Consider the following 7224-nt stretch of genomic DNA (forward strand, 5'->3'; position numbering starts at 1 on the left):
TTGCTCAGATTCATGGTCATTGAATCAGTGATGCTATCTAACCATCTCATCCTCTGCTGCCCTCTTCTCCTTTTGCCCCCAATCTTTCCCAACATCACGTTTTTTTCCAATGAGTCTAAAGTATTGGAGCTTCAACTTCAGCATCAGTCCTTCCAGTGAATATTCAAGACTGATTTCCTTTAGGATTGACTAGCTGGATCTCCTTGCAGTCCAAGGGACTCTCAAGAGTCTTCTCCAGCCCCACAATTTGAAAACATCAATTCTTTGGCACTTAAACTTCTTTATGGTCCAACTCTCCATACATAGCTTTGACTATAAGGACCTTTGTTGGCAAAATGATATCTTTGTTTTTTAATATGCTGTCTAGGTTTGTCATAGCTTTTCTTCCAAGGAACAAGAGTCTTAATTTAATGGCTGCATTCACTGTCTGCAGTGATTTTGGAGCCCAAGAAAAGAAACTCTGTCACTGTTTCCACTTTTTTCCCCATCTATTTGCCATGAAGTAATGGGACCAGATGCCATGATCTTAGGTTTTTTGAATGTTGAGTTTTAAGCCAGCTTTTCCACTCTCCTCTTTCACCCTCATCAAGAGGATCTTTAGTTCCTCTTCACTTTCTTCCATTAGAGTGGTGTCATCTGCATATCTGAGGTTGTTAATATTTCTCCCAGCAATCTTGATTCTAGCTTAAGATTCACCCAGCCTGGCATTTCACTTGATGATAAGTTAAATAAATAGGGTGACAATGTACTACCTTGGCATACTCCTTTTGAAATTTTGAACCAGTCCAAAGGTTCTAACTTGCTTCTTGGCCTGCATTCAGGTTTCTCAGGAGGCAGGTAGGGTGGTCTGGTATTCCCATCTCTTTAAGAATTTTCCACATTTTGTTGTATGGGATATTAGGTACCAAAATGATTAAGGACATTTATAAATAATAAACCCATTAGAAAAATCAGGAATCATTTACTTCATATTAATGAAAAAGGGAGAGAGAGAGAGAAGAGAAAGAAAGTATTGGGTTGCCAAAAAGTTTATTCAAGTTTTTCCATATCTTACGGGAAAACCTGAACGACCTTTTTGACCAACCCAACAGAATGAATGCTGAGAGTCAACCAGTGAGGGCAGATGGAGTGCTGGAGATGGGACCAACATTTCACAACCAGAATAGTAAAATGGATCAGGCAAGAATCACCAATGGAGGCTAAATTTAGAAGGAAACATGAGGAGCAGGATACATGCATGGGTTCAAAGTGTCTCCACTGTTAAATCTGGTCTCCCATCCAAACTTTGGCAGAGCAGCCAAGATGAGCACATTACAAGGCTGTCTGATCATGTTGATCCCCTCGCAGGGGCCCATCTCTGACGTGGCCCTTCTGCCCCCTCAACCTCCCTGTGAGTCTCTAGGAACATTAACCACCCCTCCCAGATCCCTGCATACCACCCCGTCACCTCATTACTTAGCAAACACCTGTCACCTTTCAAGACCACGTCAAGTAGTAACTTAGCCTGAGAAGCTGTTTTGATGCTGTTTGCAGGCAGAACTTGACAGTCCTTCTTCACCTCCTGGAGACTCTGACCTCTGCACTTGAAACACTTCACTGTACCAATTTGTTTACTCAGCTGCCTTTCCCAACTACAGTGATTTCAACCACAGCCCACAGGGGAAAAACAAATTTCAAGCATCTCGTCCTCTGTTGTCCCCTTTTCCTCCCACCTTCCAATGAATATTCAGGACTGATTTCCTTTAGGATGGACTGGTTTGGATCGCCTTGTTGTCCAAGGGACTCTCAAGAGTCTTCTCCAGCACCACAGTTCAAAAGCATCAATTATTTGTTGGTCAGCTAACGCAGCCAAAAATAAATAGGTAAATAAAAAAATTTTTTTAAGAAAAAGAAAGACATCCAGGGACAGAGGTTCTTTCACTGGGTGTTTTTGGATCTGGTGGTTTGCCTGGATTTGCTATAGTCATACAACTATAGGGCAGAGTTAACTTGAGAACAAAGTTGGCATCAAAGGTGACGGTTGGAAGACGGTAAGGCCTGGATCTTTGATGGTGCCAGTGAGCTGCTAAATAAATTAAGCACTCCTGGAGCTGCCTGACATCTAGACTGATTGTATGAAGTAACTTGAGTCAACCAAGAGATGTATAGAGACAACTTCACCAAAAGAACTCATAGAGAATATAAAAACCATTTTATTTTATTCCAGTCTTGGGACTTTAAAAAATGTGAATGCCTTTTATTATAAAATGGAACGAAAATATTATAAACCTAGCAATATGTTTTTGGCCAAACAGCTTGTAGAATCTTAGTCCCCCGACCAAGGACTGAACCTGTGCCCCCAGGAGTTAGATTGCTAACTACTGGACCGTCAGGGAATTCCCAAACCTAGCACTATGTAAATATATTTATAACAGTAGTTGAGAGAGAAGGAGGAGTAAAGGTGAAAAGTATTGTGATGATGCTGATTTCATAAGAAGAAACGTAAAGTTGATAAATCAAGTGGTAAGTATATTTAAAGATATAAATATGAACTCTATTGGTACTTTGTGTGAAAACTGTGAAATACAAGAATACAGTTGTGTGGGACCTGGAAGTAAGGAAGATGATGAAGATGGGGAAGGGAAAACAATGAATATAAATTTATTTCATATGCATACAACAGAACCTTTCAAATATACCTGCTGCTGCTGCTAAGTCGCTTCAGTCGTGTCTGACTCTGTGAGACCCCATAGACGGCAGCCCACCAGGCTCCCCCATCCCTGGGATTCTCCAGGCAAGAACACTGGAGTGGGTTGCCATTTCCTTCTCCAATGCATGAAAGTGAAAAGTGAAAGTGAAGTCGCTCAGTCATGTCCAACTCTTAGCGACCCCATGGACTGCAGCCTACCAGGCTTCTCTGTCCATGGGATTTTCCAGGCAAGAGTACTGGAGTGGTGTGCCATTGCCTTCTCTGTCAAATATACCTATGCACACTCAAAAAGAAATAGTTCATATAGTAAAAGTTTATTTTGAAGCTATCCACAAAAATCTATTTTTAAAGTTGTAAACACTTTTTTAATATTGAAAAAAATTATAAAACAATAATATAACCATGACCAAAAGTATTTGTCATATCAAGAAATGTAAATTGACTTAATTTGTCTATTAAAAGAAAATTTCAATCCGTGAATTTGATCTGCCATTCAGCTATCAAAAAGTTCTCTCAAGCAAATCTTTTGTCAACAAAGAGTCAAAACCAAAATTTCTAACTACTGAAGGACATATTAGAATATGTGAGCTAAAGCAGTGTTTGAAAGGAAATTCACACTTATATTCTTACGGTAATGAACACTAAAGGGCAACAGTGAATGAAGTAAGGGTAATGAAGAATAGTAGGCAGAATTCTAAAGGTCGCCATGATGCTTCCCTGGCAGTTCAGTTGTTAAGACTCTGTGCTTCCATTCCAGGCAGCACAGGTTTGATCCCTGGTAGAAGGAACCAAGGTCCCACATGCCATGTGGCCCAAAGTAAAAGTCTCCCCCAAGGTCCCCATCTTTTGCTTATTTAATCAAACACAAATCTAGGTACTGCTATAAAAGGGTTTTGCAGATGGAATTAAGGTTATTAATCAGCTGACATTAAAATAGGGAGATTATTCTGGATTATCCAGGTAGGTCAAGTATAGTCACATGAAATCTTAAATTAGAAGAGGAAAACAGAAGACTTCATCAGAGAGGTAGGGTAGAATAAGAGGCAGAAGAGATTAGTAGACAGAAAGTAGAAGTGTTAGTCACTCAGGTTTCTGACTCTTTGCAACCCCATCAACTGCAGCCCCACAGGCTCCTCTGTCCTTGGAATTCTCCAGGTAAGAATACTGGAGTGGGTTGCCATTCCCTTCTCCAGGGAATTGTCCAGACTCAGGGATGGAACCCAAGTCTCCTGCACTGCAGGCAAATTCTTTACCATCTGACCCACGAGGGAAGCCCTAGTAGACAGGAGACCAGAGATTTCTGAAGGATGAGAAAGATTGGATCCATCATTGCCAGTTTATGAAGATGAAGTCAGGGAATGTTAGCAGTCTCCAGAAGCTGAGACAAACCCTTGGCCAACAGCGAACAAGGAAATGTGAACCTCAGTCCTATGACCATGTGGAACTGAATTTGAATTCTGCCAACAACCTGAATGAGCCTGGAAGTAACTTCTCCCCGAGAGCTTCTAGATAAGGACCCGGTGGGTCAATGACTTGATTTCAACCTGTGGGACCCGGAGCTGATATCCGCCACTCCTACTGGACTTCTAAGCTGCAGAACTGCCAGATAGTAAGCTGTTGTTGTTTTAAGCCACCAAATCTGTGGCAGTTCGTTATGGTAGCAATAGATAATGAATACAGCATCTAACTGAAGGAATTAGAACAACTTAATTCAGTCAGCTATCCCACGTCCAAGATCAGGAGCAGAAGCCAGGAGGACCCCATGCCTGAGGGGCGGCGGCCAAGAGGAGCTACCCCGGATCCGAGGTCAGGGGCGGTGGCCGAGAGTGCCAGGCTGCAACAGCGCAGGAGCAGCCAAGAGGAGCTTCCCCACATCCGAGGTCAGGGGCTGCGGCCGGGAGGAGCAACCCCACGTCCAAGGAGTAGGTGGCTGTGCGGGCACAGAAGGGCCTAGAGGAGCTACTCCACGTTCAAAGTCAGAGGGGCGGCAGTGAGGAGATACCCCTCATCCAAGGTAGGGAGCAGCGGCTGCGCTTTGCTGGAGCAGCTGTGAAGAAATACCCCACGTCCAAGGTAAGAGAAACCCAAGTAAGACTGTAGGTGTTGCAAGAGGGCATCAGAGGGCAGACACACTGAAACCATAATCACAGAAAACTAGTCAATCTGATCACATGGGCCACAGCTTTGTCTAACTCAACGAAACTAAGCCATGCCCTGTGGGGCCACCCAAGATGGACAGGTCATGGTGGAGAGGTCTGACAGAATGTGGTCCACTGGAGAAGGGAATGGCAAACCACTTCAGTATTCTTGCCTTGAGAACCCCATGAACAGTATGAAAAGGCAAAATGATAGGACACTGAATACGGAATGAAGCAGGGCAAAGGCTAATAGAGTTTTGCCGAGAGAATGCACTGGTCATAGCAAACACCCTCTTCCAATAACACAAGACTCTACACATGAACGTCACCAGATGGTCAACACCGAAATCAGATTGATTATATTCTTTGCAGCCATAGATGAAGAAGCTCTATACAGTCAGCAAAAACAAGACCAGGAGCTGACTGTGGCTCAGATCATGAACTCCTTATTGCCAAATTCATACTTAAATGGAAGAAAGTAGGGAAAACCACTAGACCATTCAGGTATGACCTAAATCAAATCCCTTATGATTATACAGTGGAAGTGATAAATAGATATAAGGGGCTAGATCTGATAGATAGAGTGCCTGATGAACTATGGACAGAGGTTCGTGACATTGTACAGGAGACAGGGATCAAGACCATCCCCATGGAAAAGAAATGCAAAAAAGCAATTGGCTGTCTGAGGAGGCCTTACAAATAGCTGTGAAAAGCAGAGAAGCGAAAAGCAAAGGAGAAAAGGAAAGATATCAGCATCTGAATGCAGAGTTCCAAAGAATAGCAAGGAGAGATAAGAAAGCCTTCCTCAGTGATCAATGCAAAGAAATAGAGGAAAACAACAGAATGGGGAAGACTAGAGATCTCTTCAAGAAAATTAGAGACATCAAGGGAACATTTCATGCAAAGATGGGCTCGATAAAGGACAGAAATGGTATGGACCTAACAGAAGCAGAAGATATGAAGAAGAGATGGCAAGAATACACAGAAGAACTGTACAAAAAAGATCTTCACGACCCAGATAATCACGATGGTGTGATCACTCATCTAGAGCCAGACATCCTGGAATGTGAAGTCAAGTGGGCCTTAGAAAGCATCACTATGAACGAAGCTAGTGGAGGTGATGGAATTCCAGTTGAGCTATTTCAAATCCTGAAAGATGATGCACTCAATATGCCAGCAAATTTGGAAAACTCAGCAGTGGCCACAGGACTGGAAAAGGTCAGTTTCCATTCCAATCCCAAAGAAAGGCAATGCCAAAGAATGCTCAAACTACCACACAATTGCACTCATCTCACATGCTAGTAAAGTAATGCTCAAAATTCTCCAAGCCAGGCTTCAGCAATATGTGAACCGTGAACTTCCAGATGTTCAAGCCGGATTTAGAAAAGGCAGAGGAACCAGAGATCAAATTGCCAACATCCACAGGATCATCGAAAAAGCAAGAGGGTTCCAGAAAAACATCTATTTCTGCTTGATTGACTATGCCAAAGCCCTTGACTGTGTGGATCACAATAAACTGTGGAGAATTCTTCAAGAGATGGGAATACCAGACCACCTGACCTGCCTCTTGAGAAACCTATATGCAGGTCAGGCAGCAACAGTTAGAACTGGACATGGAACAACAGACTGATTCCAAATAGGAAAAGGAGTACATCAAGGCTGTATATTGTCACCCTGCTTATTTAACTTCTATGCAGAGTACATCATGAGAAACGCTGGGCTGGATGAAGCACAAGCCGGAATCAAGATTGCCGGGAGAAATATCAATAACCTCAGATATGCAGATACCACCACCCTTATGGCAGAAAGTGAAGAGGAACTAAAGAGCCTCTTGATGAGAGTGAAAGAGGAGAGTGAAAAAACTGGCTTAAAGCTCAACATTCAGAAAACGAAGATCATGGCATCTGGTCCCATCACTTCATGGGAAATAGATGGGAAACAGGGGAAACAGTGTCAGACTTTATTTTTTAGGCTCCAAAATCACTGCAGATGGTGAGTTCAGCCATGAAATTAAAAGACGCTTACTCCTTGGAAGAAAAGTTATGACCAACCTAGACAGCATATTGAAAAGCAGACACATTACTTTGCCAACAAAGGTCCGTCTAGTCAAGGCTATGGTTTTTCCAGTGGTCATGTATGGATGTGAGAGTTGGACTGTGAAGAAAGCTGAGCGCCAAAGAATTGATGCTTTTGAACTGTGGTGTTGGAGAAGACTCTTGAGAGTCCCTTGGACTGCAAGGAGATCCAACCAGTCCATTCTGAAGGAGATCAGCCCTGGGATTTCTTTGGAAGGAATGATGCTAAAGCTGAAACTCCAGTACTTTGGCCACCTCATGTAAACAGTTGACTCATTGGAAAAGACTCTGATGCTGGGAGGGATTGGGGGCAGGAGGAAAA

The sequence above is a fragment of the Bos indicus x Bos taurus genome, chromosome 15, assembly GCF_003369695.1.
Source record: "Bos indicus x Bos taurus breed Angus x Brahman F1 hybrid chromosome 15, Bos_hybrid_MaternalHap_v2.0, whole genome shotgun sequence".
In the NCBI taxonomy this organism is placed as follows: Eukaryota; Metazoa; Chordata; class Mammalia; order Artiodactyla; family Bovidae; genus Bos; species Bos indicus x Bos taurus.